At 37.1% G+C, this 21,887-nt stretch overlaps 1 long non-coding RNA gene across 1 annotated transcript; it reads right to left on the bottom strand.

Moving 5' to 3' along the window:
* Nucleotides 1–2,941: 2,941 nt before the first annotated feature.
* LOC112133092 (uncharacterized) lies at nucleotides 2,942–21,868 on the bottom strand. The gene is made up of 3 exons (XR_002914759.2): nucleotides 21,768–21,868; nucleotides 20,044–20,168; nucleotides 2,942–3,205 (listed from the first exon to the last, which is right to left on the bottom strand). It is a non-coding gene; the product is annotated as an uncharacterized LOC112133092 (long non-coding RNA).
* Nucleotides 21,869–21,887: the final 19 nt, after the last annotated feature.

The following is a 21,887-nucleotide window of genomic DNA, read 5'->3' as shown; positions in this document are numbered from 1 at the left end:
ACAGACTAATATAATATCTAAATATTAAAGTTATTATCTTTTCTGGATGATGAAACTAGGAGTGGTTTTTAAAAACGTTTTGCTTTATACTTTGCTATTTGTATTAGTTTTCCTATCATTAGCATGTGTTAATTTTATAAATCAGAAACAATAATATTTTTTAGTTACTTTTCTAAATACATGTTCTGTATCTCCACTAAATGGAATGATTTGAGGTCCAACATAATATATTTGGGTCAGATGTATGAAAGAATCATTTTCTAGAGTGATAAAACTTTCCCAAAATGCCCTATAGTATCTCTCTTCATCATTACATTTCTTTCTATTAAAATGTGATTAGTTTTTCAGGTTCTGGACCAAATCCCCTGATTTCTCTTCTCTCATTCACTTACTGCTTAAACTACTCATAAAACAGTTATCAGTAATTTTCTTGTACTTAATAGCCTCCTCTTGAAAGGCAGTGAGGTATGGTGATTAAGAATACAAGTTTCAGAGACAGGCACCTAGGTTTGAATTCTACCTTGCTACTCACTATTTGTGTGACTTCGGCCAAGTTAACTTTCTGTGCTTCCGTTTCCCCACTCAGAAAACATGATGCCTACAATTCCTGTCTCATGCATTATTGTGAGGATATGTGAGTTCATTCATTTATAGTGCTTAGAACAGTCAATGGTATATATCAAATGTTAGTCATTATTATTCTAAATGTAATCTTCTAGAAGGCAGAGACATCATTTGTTTTTTCTCTATATTCTTAGCTACAACTAAGCACAGTGCTAGAAACTGTATCCTATCAATTTATACCTCTAGGACCCAACATATGTAGGGAACAGTGACATTTGGGGTGGGGGTGGAGGATAAAATTTCAAGCACTTTTATAGGTTATCTTTGTAATTCACTTTCTATCATTCTTTGAGGTAGATAGGAGATATAAAAGCTAAGGTTCTGAGAATTTAAACATCTTGCTCAAGATGAAATGCAAATTAAATTCATGTCTGTTTGACTGTTTTCATTGTATTATGTGTTGGAAATAAACAGGAATAAATGGATCAGTAAATCTGAGAAAGATCTTTAATTGTCTTTGGAGCTCCTCCTGTGTTTATTTACCACTGTATCCCCAAAATTTAGCACAGTGCCTACTTCACGGGAAGAGCTCAATAAATATTTATTGCTAAATGACTGAATAAATAAAGAAACAGAAGGACAAAAGAACAAAACAAAGAATGAATGGGCAAAAATGACTTCTTAAACAGGTATTTTCATCGTTAATATTCAGTCTCATAGATTCAGTCTATGATGAATTTATGACAAACGCTTCCATTCAGCACCTAGAGAAAGCAGAGGAAGTAATTTATACTTATTTGCTATAAGTATAAATTCAGACCAACTGGTTCACAATCACCTGTGGTTTTATTTTTATAAAATGAAGAAGTAATAAGCCTCCAGCTGTGCAACCACAAGTTTCATTTGTTTGGCTGTGGATTCACTTGGAATTGGCAAAGGAATTCAAATAAATTTGTGTATTGTATCCCAAACATATTCTTTTCTTTTTAATTCAGGGAACTTTAGGAAAACTTTTTTTTGTTTGCATTTTAGATGATTGTATCCTGACCCCCTCCCCCTCAAATATTCAGTCTCAAGCTGGTAAAAGTCTACAGGGACTCCTGGAGGAACTATTAGAGATGCTTCCTTAATGCAAATTAGTCCCCAACTTCCTCTTAATACATGCATGGGAGAAACACCTAAGTTTAACATAAAATGGATTTGTTTATAATAAGATGTCAACATGATAAAAACACATTAATACATCTGCAGGGTACAATGAAAAGTTGTTGCAAAAAATCAGCTGCAAAAATACTTTTCATTTAGATCACAAATACCAGATACTTGAGGAATGAGTCAATATATGTCTTTGTGAAAAGAAGTTTGTATCCCACTGGTGCTTATAAAACATTTCTCAATTTATAAAAGCAGGCTTTCTTGCATGATTTTAGAGTACATAAAACTATTCACCCTGGGAATGGCATAACATCATTTTGGTTTATACAGTTACATGTTTTCTGCCCTCACACATACAGATCTTCAACATTATAATGAATTTTAGAACAGTCTACTTTGAGATAGCCAACTGCCTATAATATTGCAAATATGGTGTAGTGAGAATGGCAGAAGTATATGCAGGATAAATGTTAGTCATAGATGCTTTTAAAGTTTTGGGATCCATTACTAATGTACAATATTGAACAAGAAATATTTCTCAGTTTTTGAACCAGAATCTTGCCACAAATGAGGGAAATTACTCATGTTCGGTATTCTTGTTCTTTTTATTATCGCACATATCCGTGGTATATAGTTATGTAACATTGTAGTCATACAATACTTATTATTTTTTTTTGTGGTCACTGGTACATAGAGAAAACTGTCTGAAGCATTTACTAAGCCTTAAGTTCTATTTTACTAGGGTAAAACAGCGTTTCTGTCCCATCTAAGTTATTTGGGTTGAATTAGAATGATGGCAATAGATTTTATTATAAAAATGACTCACTGTCCTTTTAAATTTTATAATGTAAGAAGAATCATGACAGATCTACAGCTATTAATCGCACAAATATATAGACACATAGACATATGTATAGGTTACTGTCTGGCTCCTAAATATTCGCATCTTATGCATACGCTCTGGTACTAAAAGGTGAAAAAGTAGCTGTGTTAAGGATGACACAATTGTAGCATATTCCACAAACTGTGTATAACATTAGCATCTTTTTGTTTTGAAAGTAAATTCAAATATCCTGCCTTTTGTTTATGTTACTTATGTCTTTTCTTACAGTGTGCTTATAAAGTCAACACTTGTATTAGTCAATGTTTGCTATAGTAACAAACAACCCCAAGACGTCAGTGGCTTATAATAATAAAGATTTATTTCATGCTTACAGGCCTTTGCGTTGGCTACAGCTTTGCTGGGCTGTATGTGGTTTTGCAGTCCTGGGCTGTCTGAGGAAAGCGCTTCTTTTGGTAGAGATCAGAAGCTCAAGAGACCAAGCCAATTCATGCAGGCACATTTAAAACCTCTGCAAGGATGTGGTAAATTACATCTACTGACATTCCATTGGCTAAAGAAAGTCACATGGCCAAGCCTTTTGTTGATGAAGTGACATATATTCTTCCCATGGGGTGGGCGAGGATATAGGAGAGTAAATAGTAGCTGAAAAATAACACAATCTACTATGACTATAGATTAAAAAGCTAAATCATGTGCCTGAGTTGCAAAAAAGAGTTAAATACTAAAATGGCATTGTAAATTTAAGGAAATTTTAAATATTTCTTTGAACAACTTCTTGCAAAGAACATGATTGCTTGGGAGCCAGAGTGGAAATTTAGAGAAAGAAATCTAATACATTAATTAAACATAAGATAGCATAAAACAAAAGAGTATTTATTTATGCCTCTTCCAGGCTTCCTTCATACCTTGTGCTTACCTCTATCATTTTACTTGTCATTGTGCTTTCTGATTTTTCATTTCTGAAGATAAAAATAAAGCTTTTTTTTTTAATCTTCATATACCCAAGGCTGAGTAAAATCCTTAGCACAGAGTGGGCACTTAATGGATGTTTGTTGAATGACTAAATGAATGCATGCATACATAATCCAGAATATATTGTTCTTACTATTCCTTTTTCAGTGCTGAAATTATTTATATTATATAACATGGGAGAACTAACATACTGTATTGGTTTTTTCCTCCCCATTTTCTTTTTCTACCTGAGACTTTTCACTTTTCCTTCCCTCAGTGAGATTATTTGATTTTAAAGAAACAATGTTGAACATTCTCTGTTATATACTGAAGTATTTTCCTGCTAAGCTGTGTGTGTGTGTTTGTGTGCGTATGTGTGTGTGTGTATAAGAGAGAGATCTGTGCAAACAATTTTTATATGTTTAGGAAATATCACTGGGGTACTCACTATTCATTTACTATACTACTGATGAAAATCAGTTCTTGAATTGGTTCTTTCTACATTTATTTCTTTTGTGATTTGCTCACCTTTTGTGATTTGCTCACCTTCAGAGATTGACATCCTGTAGTTATGAGACTGTCAGGAGGACTGTTACTATACTAACACTGTTAAAAACATTTCAAATAGGTTGTATAATGCAGTGCCTTCACAGTAAATAGCAGACAACAATAGAAACGAATGAAAAGGCTGATAATTTTTAAAAAATGGAAATAGTAGAATGCAAACTGTTTTCTATTGCCATTCAACACATATAATAAACATTTCAATTTCTATAAAATTATTGCTAAACTCACTTGGCTCAGCTGCGTATTTTTTATAATTTAAATTTCACGCTGAAGTCATGAAGTACTTTAAGATGAAGTTCATACAAAATCGCATCTTTCAAGTCATCCAGAAATAGTATAGACATATCATCTCTACAATTCCCCTTGCTCCTCCAAACCAAGATTTTACAATTCTGTAGTTATAGATAGGCTAAGCTTGTGTCAAAAGTAGAAAATATTGGCCAGGCACCGTGGTTCACGCCTGTAATCCCAGCACTTTGGGAGGCCGAGGCGAGTGGATCATGAGGTCAGGAGATCGAGAACATCCTGGCTTACACGGTGAAACTCCGTCTCTACTAAAAATACAAAAAAAAATTAGCTGGGCATGGTGGCGGGCGCCTGTAGTCCCAGCTACTCAGGAGGCTGAAGCAGGAGAATGGCGTGAATCTGGGAGGCGGAGCTTGCAGTGAGCCGAGATCGCGCCACTGCCCTCCAGCCTGGGCCACAAAGTAAGACTCTGTTTCCAAAAAAAAAAAAAAGTAGAAAATATTATTTTAATGTGGCTATACAAAAGGAAAAGAGATCTTGAAACTTAATTATTCATGACAAAACTTTTGAGGACTCAAGTGGATGTGATTTCTTAGTCAAGTGTTTAAGTGATGTTGGTTTTTTTTCCTTATAGGTCAAAATGGAATAACAGTATAGAGACTAGATGAATTATCCAAAAATTGACAAAAAAGCTATCTTGTTTCATGAAATACCAGATTTGTAATGAATATTCAGAAAATTTAAATTTAGGATCTTAGACGTATTATGGAAGAAATAGTAAAATGATTAAAAATAGTTAACATCTGAATTCTCAAAATTTTTGTTTAGTGCAGAAAAGCACTTGGAATATAGTAAGATCAAGTTCTTTTTATCTGATTATTGCATTTAGTGGAAGGATTCCTTCAGATACAATCTAGGCTAAGACTCGTGACACAAATAATATAGAGCTCCCAACAGCAAAGGAGTAAGAACGTGCAAATTCTTGTAGGGATTTATTTTTAATTTATATTTGAAAAATGTTCCTAACAGATGGGAAAAAGTAAGGGACTATTCATAAAACCGTTGGCTTTTTTCCACGAAAATGCTCCATTTATTGAACAGGAAATAAGGTATAGAATATGCTTTTAACCAAACTAGGAATTCATTTCCCCAATTCATAAAGTTATTCATTCCCGCTACAACTAATCTACATATATCTTCATCTGATACCTCTCAATAGATTTGTCTTTAAAGAGAGTTCAAGAATAAGTGTTTATGGCACCCTCTTTCAAGAAAGAGGAAAGAGCAATCTCTCTTTTCAATGTCGATAAATGCTAGGTGATGACCAGGTTAAGGATATTACTTGTTGTGACCAAGAAACTTGCCAGAGTGGTATGTTCCTGGTTTATCTGATATTATGCCAACTTCAGGTGAAAGCCTAGAGTTTCCTAGGGTGAGTCCAAATTTCATAGAATGAGTTTTGGACTGATGGAGATGATCAAGAAGTTGTTGAGCTTTTCAGATGTTGAATAAAGTAGGAATGGAAAACAGGGCTAAGTATCAAGAAGGCAGATTAGACTTAATCAGTAAACTAAGAGGCAAAGTAAGAGGCAACTGATAAGAGTTAACAACAGGTGTCTATATAAGCAATGCTGAGAGCCTTTCCAGCAATAATTCAGAATGGAAGCTGAGTTTGGATTCAAGGAACATAGTCCAATGTTGGGACTTAGAAACATGACATTTGTTAAAGACAGTTTTGATTAATTCTATCTTAAAGAAAAAAATTCCTCCTTGTCTTCCAGGTTGTTTTCATTAAGAAATTACCACATGACTTAACTTTTGCCCTGTGGGCATCATAAAGATACCATTAGATTTTAGAATGGGGTAGTAAAGAAAAGGGCATAAAGGGTGTATAATCACACTCTTATTTTATAAGTCTGTGACTCCAAGTGTTTTGTAATAGTCAATGAAAATAGGTAGCAAAAATCCAGTTAACTTCTTTCTTATATAACCAAAGAGAACTTGGTGAAAGGAATATAATGAGGTGCCATTTAAATTCATGAATTAAAAAGTAAGTAACTTGTTTTTAAATTATTTCATGGGTACAAGTCTTCTCCTTGAGAAGGTAAAAGCCTTGAGGGTGTTGTTCATAGGATAATTCTTTTGTATCTAGCATGTTAGACAATAAAAAATTCTTTTTTTTTTTTTTTTTTTTGAGACAAAGTCTTGCTGAGTTGCCCAGGCTGGAGTGCAGTGGCATGATCTCGGCTCACTGCAAGCTCCGCCTCCTGGGTTCACACATTCTCCTGTCTCAGCCTCCCGAGTAGCTGGGACTACAGGCACCCACCATCACACCTGGCTAATTTTTTTTTTTTCGTATTTTTAGTAGAGACGAGGTTTTACCATGTTAGCCAGGATGGTCTCCATCTCCTGACCTCGTGATCCACCCACCTCGGCCTCCCAAAGTGCTGGGATTACAGGGGTGAGCCATTGCGCCCGGCCAAAAAATTCTTGAGGCTTGAATTACATTCTGAAAAACTAGCATTTAGTTTACTAAAAAATATTTCCCCAATGAGTAAACTTTATAGCAAACCAAATTATAATTAACTGAATAAAGCATATTAAAAGTAGATGTTTTATAAAAGTGACTTACAATCAGTACAAAAAAAGAGAATATTTCTCAATTTATTTTTTCATTGTTCCTGAAACATTTGAGAAATATTAGAAAAGCCTTTAAATATACATTTTAAAAATAGAGGAAGATAGGATGATTTCTTTTTATTCTTCATGGGAGCATTTTAAAGCCCCACTTATGAGAATACAGTTGAAGATAGCTTTGACCTCTATTTTATTTTTCCTGGAAAAACTCATGAGAGATGGCATGATAAGCGTCTCATTATACATTATAATGTTTATTACTTCCCTAAGTGTGCCTGAAATTCTACACAATTTATTAAGTAATCTATGTTAGTAATCAAGTGAATAAATAATGAAAGAACATAAGAACAGGATTATGGGCTGGGTGCAGTGGCTTGTGCCTGTTATCCCAGCACTTTGGGAAGCTGAACTGGGCAGATCACTTGAGCCCAGGAGTTTGAGACTAGTCAGGCCTAGGTGGTGAAACCTCATCTCTGCTAAAAATACAAAAAATTAGCTGGACATGGAGGCACACACCTGTAATGGAGGCTGAGGCACAAGAATCGCTTGAACTCAGGAGGTGGAGGTTGCAGTGAGCTGAGATCATGCCACTACACTCCAGCCTGGGCAACAGAAAAAGACTCTGTCTCAAAAAAAGAACAGGATTATGGTGGCAATGCCATCTGCATGGTCACTTTGGAACACTGGCAAGGGTACCAAAGTGTCAAATTTGCATGGGGACCTCCTTGAAACATGTGTTGTTCTCTCCCTGCCCCCTTTAGGAGAAGCTTTCTGGGGCACTAGGATGATGATACAAAGAGGAAAACCAAACTGGGGGGAAAAAAAGCTGCCACCAATTTGGGGGAAAGTGGAAGATATTTCCTGAGAAGGTGAGAATTACCCAAGTGGCAAAAGAAAGAAGAAAGGTACACTAGACTCGGGCGACTCAATCATGGTTTGCAACAATAACTGCTCATCACTGTTCGTGGGTGACATCCCTCACGTGTTGCTCAGCCCGTTTCCTGAGAAATTTGTTGCAGATCCTGCATTGTAAAGGGCTGTAAAAAGGAATAAAATAATCTTTTCTTTTAAACTTATTTAAAATGTTTAGTTATTTTTCATAGAGAAGGGGTTTCACCATGTTGCCCAGGCTGGTCTCAAATTCCTGACCTTAAGCCATCCACCTGCCTCGGCCCCTCAAAGTGCTGGGATTACAGGTATGAGCCACCACGCCTGGCCCCAAGTCATCTTTTCAATTGGTAAAGGGTTGTAGGCACTGTGAAGAGAAAACAAAATCCCTTCTCCTAAATTTTAGGACTTGGCAATGAGCACTGGATGGACAAGCAGAGCCGAGGAACACTGGAAAATGGAAGTGAGTATGGGTCACTTGGGTTCCATAGAGAAAAGAGAGCAGAATTTTGTAAAACATCAGGAAAAACTCAGTTCCTGTAACATTTCTATTTGTCTCCAAGGCTAGCATGGTCTGGGAAAAAAAGCATAATTTTTCAAAGTAAAGTTATTATTTTATTTGGGATTTAATTTATGAAGGACAATATTGTGTTCCTCTAGCCCACACAAATAAATTATGCCCAGCCATAAATAGTAATATATTAAATGAGCAAACCAGTTTTGCATAAAAGGCATGGTCTGACTTCCCTGTGGACATGACAATAGAAATAGCATTCCTTCCTTTTTTAAATTCATTCATCACTACTTAAAGAATGACTATAATGTGGTCATTCTCAGTGGGGCAAGAGGTTGTTATAAATAGAAACAAGTAATGGAGCAAATGCAGTAGCTTATTGTTTATTTTAATAAAATAAATCATATCAGATTCAAGGGTGTTGCTTTTTTACCTCTTCCAGTGGGAAAGGGCAGAATGAATCTGAGCACCCCGGAAATTGGTATGGCTGTGTGCTACTCAAGTATAGTAGTACACAAAAAAGGAGAGTTGAGAGTCACAACTGTATAGCAATATAGCAAAGAATAAAAGTTTTTTTGTCCTTGGGCTTTTATAGTCACTCTAAATCAAGAACTGTTCCAGAGATCGATAATTACTCAAAAGAGAGAAAACTACAGGTAATAGAATTCCAGAGAGAAAGATTAACTCAAGCCAGGAATGATTAGAAAATTCTTCACAAAAGTGGAAAAAGCTGGGCATAATTACATGATGTATGACTTTAAAGGGTAAGGTGGCTCTTTAATTATTAAATAATACTTTCTTAAAACACTTATTGGGTACCCAAGTGGTGGGAATATAAAGATAAACAGGATAAAATCCATGCCCTTGAATATTTTAGGTAGGGGACACATACACCAAAAAAAAAAAGGAAGAAAAATAATGTCATGGAACAAATACAATGTCATACCACAATATAGTGCTAGAACAGAGGTGATATAGGGCCTCAGAACAATACATAGGAAAAAGCCTTCAGTGCTACCTGGGAAGGGATAGATAAAATAAGATAAAGTTATTTCTGAGGCTGAGCACAGTGGCTCACATCTGTAATCCCAGCACTTTGGGAGGCTGAGGTGGGTGGATCACTAGAGGTCAGGAGTTCGAGACAACCATGGCCAACATGGTGAAACCCTGTTTCTACTAAAAATACAAAAAATTAGCCGAGTGTGGTGGTGCTTGCCTGTGGTCCCAGCTACTGTGGAGGCTGAGATGGGAGAATCACCTGAGCCTAGGAGGCGAAGGTTGCACTGAGCCCAGATCGCACCACTGCACTGCAGCCTGGGCGGCAGAGCAAGACTCTGTTTCAAAGTAAAGAAAACAAAGTTATTTCTGAACTGAGATTTCATTCAGTTATTACTCATTAATTTAACTAATATGCATTAAGTACCTACTATGTTCACAGTGCTTGCTCTCAAGGGATTGATAGTCAAATGGTGGACAAGACATGTAAACAGATAAGTACAATGATGGATTTAATTAAATACCCAAGGTGCACAGCATTATTAAAGATAGGGAGGTCAAATGTGTGTGGGAGGTTGTGGAAATGCTTCATAGAGGAGGTGAGTTTTTAAAGATGTGGAGGTATTTGTTAGGCAGATTGTGATGGAGAGTATCAAGGATGAAGGAAGTTCCAGACAATAAGAGTGGGAGTAAAGGTGCAGTGGCCTGCTCCAACTTGGTGTATACACAGGACTGACAGAAACTTGATATGACTAGAGCTTTGGATAACAAAGATGAGACAAGAAATCAGGTTGGTAGGGACCAGATCATAGAGAGCCTTGAATCCAGACTTAAGGACTTTGATTTTTCTCTGTAGACCAGTAATTTTCAAACTGGATCACACTACTTCCTTGAGTTTCAAGGAAGTACATTAGGAAGGTGATATGGTTTGGCTGTGTCCCCACAGGGGAGCTCAAATTGTAGCTGCCATAATTCCTATGTGTCATGGGAAGGACCTGGTGGGAGGTAATTGAATCATGAAAACGGCTCTTTCTCATGCTGTTCTTGTGATAGTGAATAAGTCTGATGAAATCCGATGGTTTTATAAAGCGGAGTTCTCCTGCAAATGCTTTCTCTTAACTGCCGCCATGCAAAACATGACTTTGCTCCTCCTTTGCCTTCCACCATGATTGTGAGGCCTCTCCAGTCACATGGAACTGTGAGTCCATTAAACCTCTTTCCTTTATAAATTACCCCATCTCAGGTATGTCTTTATTAGCAGTGTGAGAGCAGACTAATACAGAAGGTAAAGAGCATACCAAAAAGGCAGACTTTTTGGGGGCTGTGAACGCTAAGCTAAAGAGTTTTAAACATTAATCTTTAGGTTATGTAAAATTATTGAACACTTTTAAGGAAGGAGGTGATAGGCTACGAACTGTTTTTGGATGATCAATCCATCCACAAGATTTCTGTACCACTCCAGAAATCTGTAAGTCATCCCAAATTGCTTCATTGTTCTTCTAATTAATAATGAAGCAATTGCTAAATCCTATTTATTCTTTCTCCTAAACAATCCTTAAATCCATCCTTTCCCTTCCCTCTTTACTGGGACTACCAGTGGTTCAGGTCCTCATCATTTTTCCCCTTGTCAAATAAAAGAGTGTTTAACTTACTGCTCAGTACTCTTTAGTCAATCCTATATGTAACTTTGTCATATCACTTCTTGCAACATTTTGAAATTTATTAGATTTTTTTTTTTTTTTTTGAAACAGGGTCTCACTCTGTCACTCAGGCTGGAGTTCTGTGGCACAATCATAGCTCACTGCTGCCTGGAACTCCTGGGCTCAAGGGATCTCTCCACCTCAGCCTCCCAAGTTGCTGGGACTATAGTCCTAGCCTCACTTTGTTGCCCAGCCTGGTCTCAAACTCCAGGCCTCAAGTGGTCCTTCTGCCTCAACCTCCCAAGTCTCTGGGATTATATGCGTGAACTACCGTGCCCAGCTGAAATTTATTTCTGAAGTGTGTATGTTTTCCATTAGAGTACAAGTTCCTGGAAAACTGATGTGAAAGGTCCTGAAAGACTGTCATTTGGATTCACTGCTAAATGTTCTTCAGTTATTCATTCTCTCTCACACATCAGTTCGTCCTTTTCTATGGATCATACAAGTAGCATACAAACATGCTATATTTTTCCCCATCTTAAAAAATCTACCCTTGTTTCCATATCCTCCATTTGCTGCTATTTCCTTCATAGCAAAACTTAAAAGAATTGTATAGAACCACTTTCTCTATTTCTTCACTTCAATTTTTTCATAAACTCACTTCACTCTGACTTTCATCTCCATCACTCCACTACAAAGTCACTTGTCACAGTCATCATATCCAATAGTTAACTCTTCATCCACATCTTCCTTGGCCTTTGAGTAGCACTGGATACAGCTGATAATAATGTTTTTCCATAGCTGAAAATATTCTCTTAAGTTTCCTTTTGGCTTAGCGGATATTTCTTTTCAGGATCCTTTTTTTTTTTTTTTTTTTTTTTTTTTTTGAGCCAGAGTCTTGCTCTGTCGCCCAGGCTGGAGTGCAGTGGCTCCATCCCGGCTCACTGCAAGCTCTGGCTCCCAGGTTAACGCCATTCTCCCGCCTCAACCTCCCGAGTAGCTGGGACTACTGGCGCCCGTCACCACGCCCGGCTGATTTTTTGTATTTTTAGTAGAGACGGGGTTTCACCGTGTTAGCCAGGATGTTCTCGATCTCCTGACCTCATGATCTGCCTGCCTCGGCCTCCTAAAGTGCTGGGATTACAGGAATGAGCCACCGTGCCCGGCCAATCCTCTTCCTTTTATAGGTCTCTAAGTATGGGATGGTTCAGCCCTGGAGTCTCTTCCTTTTGCTGTCTGCATTCACTTCCTAAGGGATCTCCAGTCCTGTGGGATATATGCTAATGATTTTGAAACTTACATTTTGAATTTGGGCCTCTTCCTTGAATGCTGATGATTTTGAAACTTACATTTTTGAGTCTGGGCCTCTTCACTCCGGTCACAAACTACCTACTTGGCGTGTCCTTTGGGATTGCTATTAAGCATCTCAAACTTAGCATGGTCAGATCAGAATTTTGTCCTGCAACCTCCCTTCTTTTCCCCCGGCTTATTTCTCATAAAGTCTTTGGCATTTCAGTCTATGGCATTCTTATTCATCTCATTGTATGGGCCAAAAATCCAAGTCTTTGATTTCTCTTTTTTGATTCTTTGCACACTTTTCGTCTAACCATAAGCAAAATTTCTTGGTGTTAACTTCAAAATCTTTATGCCAAATCTGAATGCCTCTCACCATTTTCACTGCTACCATCCTAGTGTAAGCTACTATCAGCATTCATCTGGTCTACTTCAATAGTCTCTAAATTAGTTTTTTGTTTACACTTTTGACCCCTTAGACTCTTCCACACAACCATCTAGAGCCATCTTTAAGTTTATAATTCATATCATGTCACTCTCCTGTTCAAAAATTCTCAGAATATACTTGACTACACTTTTAAAAAAATCTAAAGGTTTTAATACAGCTTACCCAGGATAATCTAGCTATAGGCATTCTAACCACAAATCCTTTCATTCTCCTCCTTGTACACACCACTCTGGACACATAAACCTCTTGTTATTCCACCAATATGGCTTTAGCACTGTCTCAGGACCGCTGCACTTGCTATTCCTTCTGCCTGGAATGCTCTTATCCCAACTATTTCAATGGCTTCTTCCTGCACATAATTCTTAGATGCTACATTCTCAGAAAGATTTTCTGATGATCTATATAAAATGCCTGCCCTCCCCCATCCCCACTTTCATCTCTGTATTCATTTATTCTGCTTTTCCTTCACAGTACTTAACACTAACCTTACATTACATTATATATTTATTTGACTCCTTATTTTCTGGTTCTTACAGTAGAATGCAACAAAACACTCTTTTCTTGACCTAACTCTAGTCAGACTCCTCTGATCCACTAGGTCCTGTCCTTGGGCATGTCTTCAAGAGCCCAGTTTTAGCAACAATTCTGCCAAGCCAATTTAGCCAAAATTCCCCACCCTCACTACCTGATCACTCTTGATGTCTAACCAAATTTCTCACCCCCACACCATTCCCTGGGTAATAGCTGATCACCCTGGCCTGCCTTCAGCAAGAATCCTGTTAGGTCCGTTTAGCAAAGAATTACCCCACCCTCCTAGTAATTTTCCATTCATCAACACATCTTGTCCCTCCTCCTTGGCTATAAATCTCTACTTTTCTTTGTTGTATTTGGAGTTGAGCCCAATCTCTGTCTCCTACTGTAAAACCTCATTGCAGGAGGTCCTATACCTATCACAATAGTCCCAAATAAAGTCTGCCTTACTGTCTTTAATAAGTGTCATGAATTATTATTTTCTTTAACAAAAACTACCATTATAAGTGGTAAATAAGATAGGCTATACTATTTGTTTTGTTCATTGCTACATTCCCAGTGCCTAGAAGAGTAGTGTGCCACTCAGTAGGTATTCAATATATCTTTGTTCAATGAATAAATGTACTTAGAACAAAGCAATGATATACTCCGAGAATCTAGAAATCTTTTATCTGTAGAATAGCTAGTTGTGTAACAATTTTAAAACATTTCAATATTTTAAAAGTAGAGGGTGAAAAGTTTATTAATTAATGCTTTTAAAAACTATTAATAGAATTTTACAGAATTGAAACGCCAGAGTCTTGAAAGGGCATCTAGTCTAAGCCTATATACAAATTAAAAAAAGAAATTGAATTATCTGATTTTTTTAAAGGTCTTTATTCTTGGAAGGATAATTAATTTATTATTTATAGAGCATTTAGAACTTGAAATTACCTAATTTATCTTAAGTTCGCATTAATCATGTCAAAGCTTAGTAGTTAATGTTAACAGGATTGTGCCAACAGCCAAAGCATTAACACCCACTTGAGGTCGTTAAAAGAGTATTATAAAAGGCTTCAAATAATAGTATATTACATAGTTTTGTCAAGGGGTTTTAATTCCAATGGACAGCCATAACAGAGACGATAATCAACTCAAGGTGACACTGGTATCTCCTTACTCCAACTTCACCAGTTCAAAAGTATTCAGTACAGATAGTCACTGAATCCATGCCAAGAGGGAAATAATTGATTTAACTGATCTAAAAGTGCGTTTGAGCTTTTTTCAGACAAGCTGTCAACACACACATGAAAGCAAGATTCTAAAAGTGCTGTCAGATCCATAATGTTTATACAGCAAAGCAAACAACCTTTGTTATTCCAATTAATACATCTGCTCATGAAGGAAGTCTGATCCAAAATGTTTTATTTTTTCTCAGCTGCACTGAAAATTATAATGTTGACTCATGTTGAAGCAATTTAGAAATGTACTCAGCCACAAAATGAAAATGGATTAAGTATAATATTTGTTATCGGGGTACCTGCTAAAAATAACATCCCAAAATTATTTATTACATTTCCTTTAAAGGGTTTCAAGTATTGTCACGTGTATCTACTTATCTCTTTGAAGGGGGCTAGGCCCATAATAGTATTCTCTCAACCTTACAAACCAATGATGATAAATATTAGGAGATAAACTGTGTATAGGGAAAATAATGTGGCAAGATCAGTTTGTTGAGATACCTTGGATGGTGACCTACAATACTTTACAGTAATTACTCTATCTTTTTCCCCCTATTGTTTAACTCTAAAACAGGGAGTGGAGTTTGGGAGTTGAATGTCAAAACAACTGACAAGTACTTTAGTACTTTATAGTCTAGTTGAACACTATTAGTTTTACCAATAAAAAATGAAATAATCTGTTTAAGGACACATTGCTAAGAGGCTAAGATGGAACATGAACTCAGGACATATATACACATATACAAATATATACACATAGATAATATATAGAGTATATGTATGTATATATACACATATATGTATATATGTATATATGTATGTGTATATATACATACATGTCTATATATGTATGTATGTATATATACATACATATATGTCTATATATGTATGTGCATATATACATACATACATATATGTCATATATGTATGTGTATATATACATACATATATGTCATATATGTATGTGTATATATACATACATATATGTCTATATATGTATGTGTATATATACATACATATGTCTATATATGTATGTGTATATATACATACATATATGTCTATATATGTATGTGTATATATACACATACATATATGTCTATGTATGTATGTATATACATACATATATGTCTATATATGTATGTATATACATACATATATGTCTATATATGTATGTGTATATATACATGCATACATATGTCTATATATGTATGTGTATATATACATACATACATATATGTCTATATATGTATGTGTATATACACATACATACATATATGTCTATATATGTATACACACATATTTAATTATATATATAAATTTGAGACAAGGTCTTGCTCAGTTGCCCAGGCTGAAATGCAGTGCTGTGATCTTGGCTTACTGCAATCTCTGCCTCCCAGGCTCAGGTGATCCTCCCACCTCAGCCTCCCTAGTAGCTGGGACTACAGGCGCACCCCACCAGTCCAGTTATTTTTTGTAGAGACACATTTTCACCATGTTGCTCAGGCGGGTTTCGAACTCCTGGACTCAAGAGATCCACCTGCCTCGGCCTCCCAAAGTGTTGAGATTTCAGGTGTGAGCCATTGCACCGGGCCATGATTTTTTATTCTAAATACTGAGCTTTCTCTACTACCTCTTGTGATCATGAATAATTATTGAGATAAATCCAACAAGATCGGGATATTCAACAGTTAAAATAATTCGATATTTCAACAAATGGATGACATTTTAAAAAAAGAGTGGGAAGAGAAAACACTACATATTAAAAGAGATGTATTGACAAAATGGTGTGAATTTTTTCATCTTGATTAGCATAAACCAATTTTAAAACTACATTCCTGAGACAATCAAGGGATATTCACCACAGAGTGGGTATTTCATAACAGTAAGGAATTAGTGCTAATTTTGTTAGATATGATAGTAGTAGTATGGTTGTGTTAAAAAGAAGTGCTTATCTGTTAGACCTAAATACTGAAGTATTTGCTAGTGAAATAATCTCCTTATTTACTTTAACATACTCCTGAAAATAAATTTAAAAAGTGCAGAGATAGATTGGTAAATGATGACAATGTTGATCATCACAGATGCTAAGGTTATTTATGTTACTCTACTTTTGTGTATGTTTGAAGTTTTTCACACAAAATTTTAAAAATGTAACTATTGAGCTTGTACTTCCTATAAAATACCATAAACACCCTTTATTATTCATCGAGTGTCCAACTTTTTTATTTTAAATTGGAGACAGCCATAGAAGCCCTATATCATGAATCTATAGACTTCAAAGGTGCTAACTCATGCCTCTCTAACCGCACTAATGACTGTGGTGCTGAGATGTAAAATTATGCTTTGCCTTTAATATGTGTATACATAAACTAAAACTGCACTCTTCCCTGTATTGTTGTCACTTGATTCTCTAGCTTAGTAACTAACCCTTTCTAAAATTCAATTTAGCAAATATTTTTGGAATGATACACCAGGTGCCACTAGGCCCCAGAAACAGCAAGTGGGGTATGAACATATCATTTGCATATATAATATGTAAATATAAATACATATATGTATATATCTATATGTATGTGTATGTATAATGTATATGATAATAGAATCGATAAACTCTGTATTAGCTATATTAAAGATGTACAATGGAAAACCTAAAAAGAAACATGTAATGAAAAACTTAATGAATCATGCTTAATGTCAGAATTATCTTTCTATTCTATTTAAAAATTTACAAAATATAAAGAGGTAATCAAAGAGTATACAGCCAGAAAATGTAGAAAACAGGTATTATAGAGGTATGTTAGATAATTAATTTATAAAAATATTGTTATTTTTCTGGATTTGGGGGTGTTTGTGGCATTTGTCAGCTTTTATAAATTTTTAGATAGTTGTTTTTCACTTCAAATACTCACTTTCATACCCAATTTTGCATTTGTTTTTCCCTTAAAGAGATTCCTCCACACTGAATAAACTTCAGGTGCCACACTCTGAATCTGCTTGGATATCTATATTTTGTCAGGCATTGTCCCGGGAGCTAAGGATACATCAGTGAACAAAATAGAGAAAAAAGGCCTCTCTTCCTTTGTGAAGTTTAGATTCTAATTGGGAGAAACAGACAAAAATATAATAAGCACATAAATTAAATAGTATGTTAGACGGCTAGTGCTATGTAAAAAAGTCGAGGAGGGTCAGGGGACGGAGAGTGCAGGGCGGGGAGCATGAGTGAGATAAAACTGCAATTTAGGCTTGGTGCGGTGGCTCACGCCCGTAATCTCAGTGCTTTGAGAGGCTGAGGCAGGAGAATCACTTGAGTCCAGGAGTTTGAGACCAGCCTGGGTAACATGGTGAGACCCTGTCTCTAAAAAAAAAAAAAAAAAAAATTAAAAAAAATTACCAAAAAAAAAAAGAAACTGCAACTTAAATAGGGTGGCCAGGGTAGGGTTCACCAAGAAGGTGACTGTGAGCAAAGACGTGAAAGAATTGGCCATCAGAGTGAACAGGCAACCTACAAAATGGGAGAAAATTTTCACAACCTACTCATCTGACAAAGGGCTAATATCCAGAATCTACAATGAACTCCAACAAATTTAAAAGAAAAAAACAAACAACCCCATCAAAAAGTGGGTGAAGGACATGAACAGACACTTCTCAAAAGAAGACATTTAAGCAGCCAAAAAACACATGAAAAAATGCTCACCATCACTGGCCATCAGAGAAATGCAAATCAAAACCACAATGAGATACCATCTCACACCAGTTAGTATGGCAATCATTAAAAAGTCAGGAAACAACAGGTGCTGGAGAGGATGTGGAGAAATAGGAACACTTTTACACTGTTGGTGGGACTGTAAACTAGTTCAACCCTTGTGGAAGTCAGTGTGGCGATTCCTCAGGGATCTAGAACTAGAAATACCATTTGACCCAGCCATCCCATTACTGGGTATATACCCAAAGGACTATAAATCATGTTGCTATAAAGACACAGGCACATGTATGTTTATTGCGGCACTATCCACAATAGCAAAGACTTGGAACCAACCCAAATGTCCAACAATGATAGACTGGATTAAGAAAATGTGGCACATATACACCATGGAATACTATGCAGCCATAAAAAATGATGAGTTCATGTCCTTTGTAGGGACATGGATGAAATTAGGAATCATCATTCTCAGTAAACTATCGCAAGAACAAAAAACCAAACACCGCATATTCTCACTCATAGGTGGGAATTGAACAATGAGAACACATGGACACAGGAAGGGGAACATCACACTCTGGGGACTGTTGTGGGGTGGGGGAAGGGGGGAGGGATAGCACTGGGAGATATACCTAATGCTAGATGATGAGTTAGTGGGTGCAGCGCACCAACATGGCACATGTATACATATGTAACTAACCTGCACATTGCACACATGTACCCTAAAACCTAAAGTATAATAATTAAAAAAAAAAAATTGGTTACTGATAATACCAATGGTGTCTAGTACAGTATATTAGTTTAGTGGTCTTGCAATGTCCTATTCAGGACTTATTTTAGAATATTTGAAGGTAAAACAACCCCAAAGTTTCAGAAGCAGGAGGGTAAAGCAGTAATAGTTGGACCAGCGCTAAGAACTGAACACCTCCCTGGGGCACCGGGCTTACAGATTGGTACTAAACAATAGCGGCGTGAAACCTTCATTGGAAGATAATAAAATGGGAACACTGCATTTACCAGAACATCTTTAGGGGTGAGACCTCCAAGAGGCATGACTCTTAAGGAGATCTAGTCTAATTAACTGTTGAGTTTTCTATTGCTGAGTAGGAAGAGGCAAATATGGAACCTTATCTGAAGTGTCCAGGACAACAGAGGGCTGAGAGCTGCCACCAAGAGTTGTCCTTCTTACCCACTTACCATTCAACCTTTCCTCTACATAAAAGTCAGAAAAACAACAAAAAGTAGTTTAAATATTTACAAATTTATAGGATATATTATTGGACTGCCCAAGAAATAATAAAAATATGAAAATGGAACCACAACTGTGAAAATTTTTAACTTTCTTAGAGCACCATACTTTCTTTTTGCATAGGCAGCTGCGGTATAGTAGGCAGACTGAAGGACAAGTCAGAACTGGATATGAGTTCTGACTCTGCTTTTAGCCCTGGGCAAATCAGAAAGGGAAAAACTAAGTTTTATCGTCTATAAAATGGGAATAATAATCTTTCTTTTATGACAATTAAATGAGATAATTGTGTTTAAATGAACTTCTTAATCAACAAAGTATCATAGATATTTCACATAGTAACAAGACTACAAGGTAGTCCACAGTAGCTATGTAAGAATCATAGTTATGAAGTATATAATAGTTTAACTTACAGTATTTATCAACAAATAGTTAAGACAGTACGAAATGCTTTGAAATCTCAATTTACAGTTAGTCTTTATGTAGCTTCAAGAAAGCAGTCATCTAACTTCAAGTGAAGACTTTTCAACATTTTTAACGGGATATTAGAGCAGAAGACATATACATCTCATACCTCAGAAGCAGAATAGGTCTTTTCTTACTCACTTGAATACTGAAAGAATGACCCTTAACCAGATGAAAGTTCAGCACAAAAATAACTGGCTATTTTCTCAAAATTGCCAGAGAGGTAGAGTGATTCCTAAATGATACTTGTCAGCAAGAAAGATGATCTGAAGAATGAACAAAAATAGCCTCTGTTTAACAGCTGTGATATCTATAATTTATAAGCTGTGATCATCTCTCATCAGATTGTCTTGATGTTTGGATGAGAATGAATGTTTGAAATTTCTATATTTAGTACTTATCAGACAACAAAGTTTTGTTGTGTCCTACTCTTTTTGATCAATACATTTCAATTTACATATAAACAGTGTTCAAGAGACTTCATGTTTGAGGAATGTGACCTTGAAACTTTACTGGCATGCAGTGCTATAAATGTTTGACTAATCCTTAATTACTTATCCCCAAACAGAATTTTTTTTACTGTTTTAAAATTTTTTATTTCATTGGCAAATAAAAATTGTATATATTTAGTATGTATATGTTTTGAAATATATTGATTGTGGAATGGCTATAAGTCAAGCTAATTAACAAACATTGCATACGAATCTTTTTGTGTGTGTGGTGAGAAGCAAATAAACTTTAATCACTGAAAGACAGAACAACATTAAAGAATGAGACAACATTAAAGGAAGGAAGGAAGGAGGGAGGGAAGGGCGGGAAAGAAGGAAGAGAGGCAGGGATAATCACTTTATTACCTAATTCTTTGCCAGTCTTTTTTCTTTTTTTTTTTTTTGTTGGGGGAGTGGGGAGGTCAGTCTTTGAACACGCTGCCTAGGCATCTTGCTTCTAATTTCCTCTTACCACTCTTTTCACTTCTATATCACATTTATTCTTCCTTTAATATGTGACCTTGTATCGGCCTCGCCCTTCACAATTCCTCTGTCGCTTACGTATTTTACTTTCTGTGGGCAGAATATTGTTTCCCTTTCCACGTCTTTCCCATTTCCCTCTTGTACAGCTGTATCACATTTCGGTACTATATGTTTATATAAGCGCGTGGTAAAACTACATATTTATATAAGCATGTGCTAAAATACACTCGAGCAAATACCGTGACTGAGATTTTTTGGAAAAGTGTGGGCAAATTAGTTAAAATTGAGAGCTCTGGCGGAGAGGGCCTCTTCCATCTGTAGGACAAAATAATTGGGAATTACAGAATAAGCAGAGGAGGACAATTCAAGAGAGTACAGAGCTGCGTGCGTTCTCCCTGTGCCGCGACCTGTATCCAAAAGCCTCAGACTAGACTTGAGGAGCTTCCTAGAAGCTCTCCTGCCACTGCCCCTTTGACCAGGGCCCTTCCCGCAGTCTCCCCTCCCGCCTCTTCCCTTTTACAGCCCCTCGCTCCCCACACCCGAGGCCCGTCTCTTCTTCCAGTTTGACTTCCAAGTCTTTCCACTCCCTATGATCGGGCCCCAGTCTCATCCCCTATTTTCACCCCCTTCGGTTTTCCTCAGAAAGGGCCTCCTGCCTCCCTCGGCACCCTCGCCTACCCCCCTCGCAGCACCTGTCGCCTCCGTCTCTCACTCGGACCCCGCGCATCTGGCGCTGCCCCTCCCGCACTCCCGCCCAGCGCCCCGCGTCCCCGGCCCCCCCTGTAGCTGCTTCGGGTTTCGCCGCAGGAGCCTCTCACTCCCGGGAGTGGGGGCCGCGCGCTGCCTCCCTCGGCCCCGCCCCGCCCCGCCCGCCGCTCGCCCGTTGCTTCCCACCTGGGCCCGAAGCGCCCAGCGCCCCCTCCCGGGACCCCGCGCTCGCCCCGCGCCCCTCGCGGCTCGGGGTCCGCCCCCTCGCCCGCAGGGCCCGCTGCACTGTGGGTAGGCGGCGGCGGC

The sequence above is a fragment of the Pongo abelii genome, chromosome 1 (assembly GCF_028885655.2).
Source record: "Pongo abelii isolate AG06213 chromosome 1, NHGRI_mPonAbe1-v2.0_pri, whole genome shotgun sequence".
NCBI classification, from domain to species: domain Eukaryota; kingdom Metazoa; phylum Chordata; class Mammalia; order Primates; family Hominidae; genus Pongo; species Pongo abelii.
Note: the sequence above shows the minus strand (reverse complement) of the source record. Positions and strands in the feature narration are given on the sequence as shown.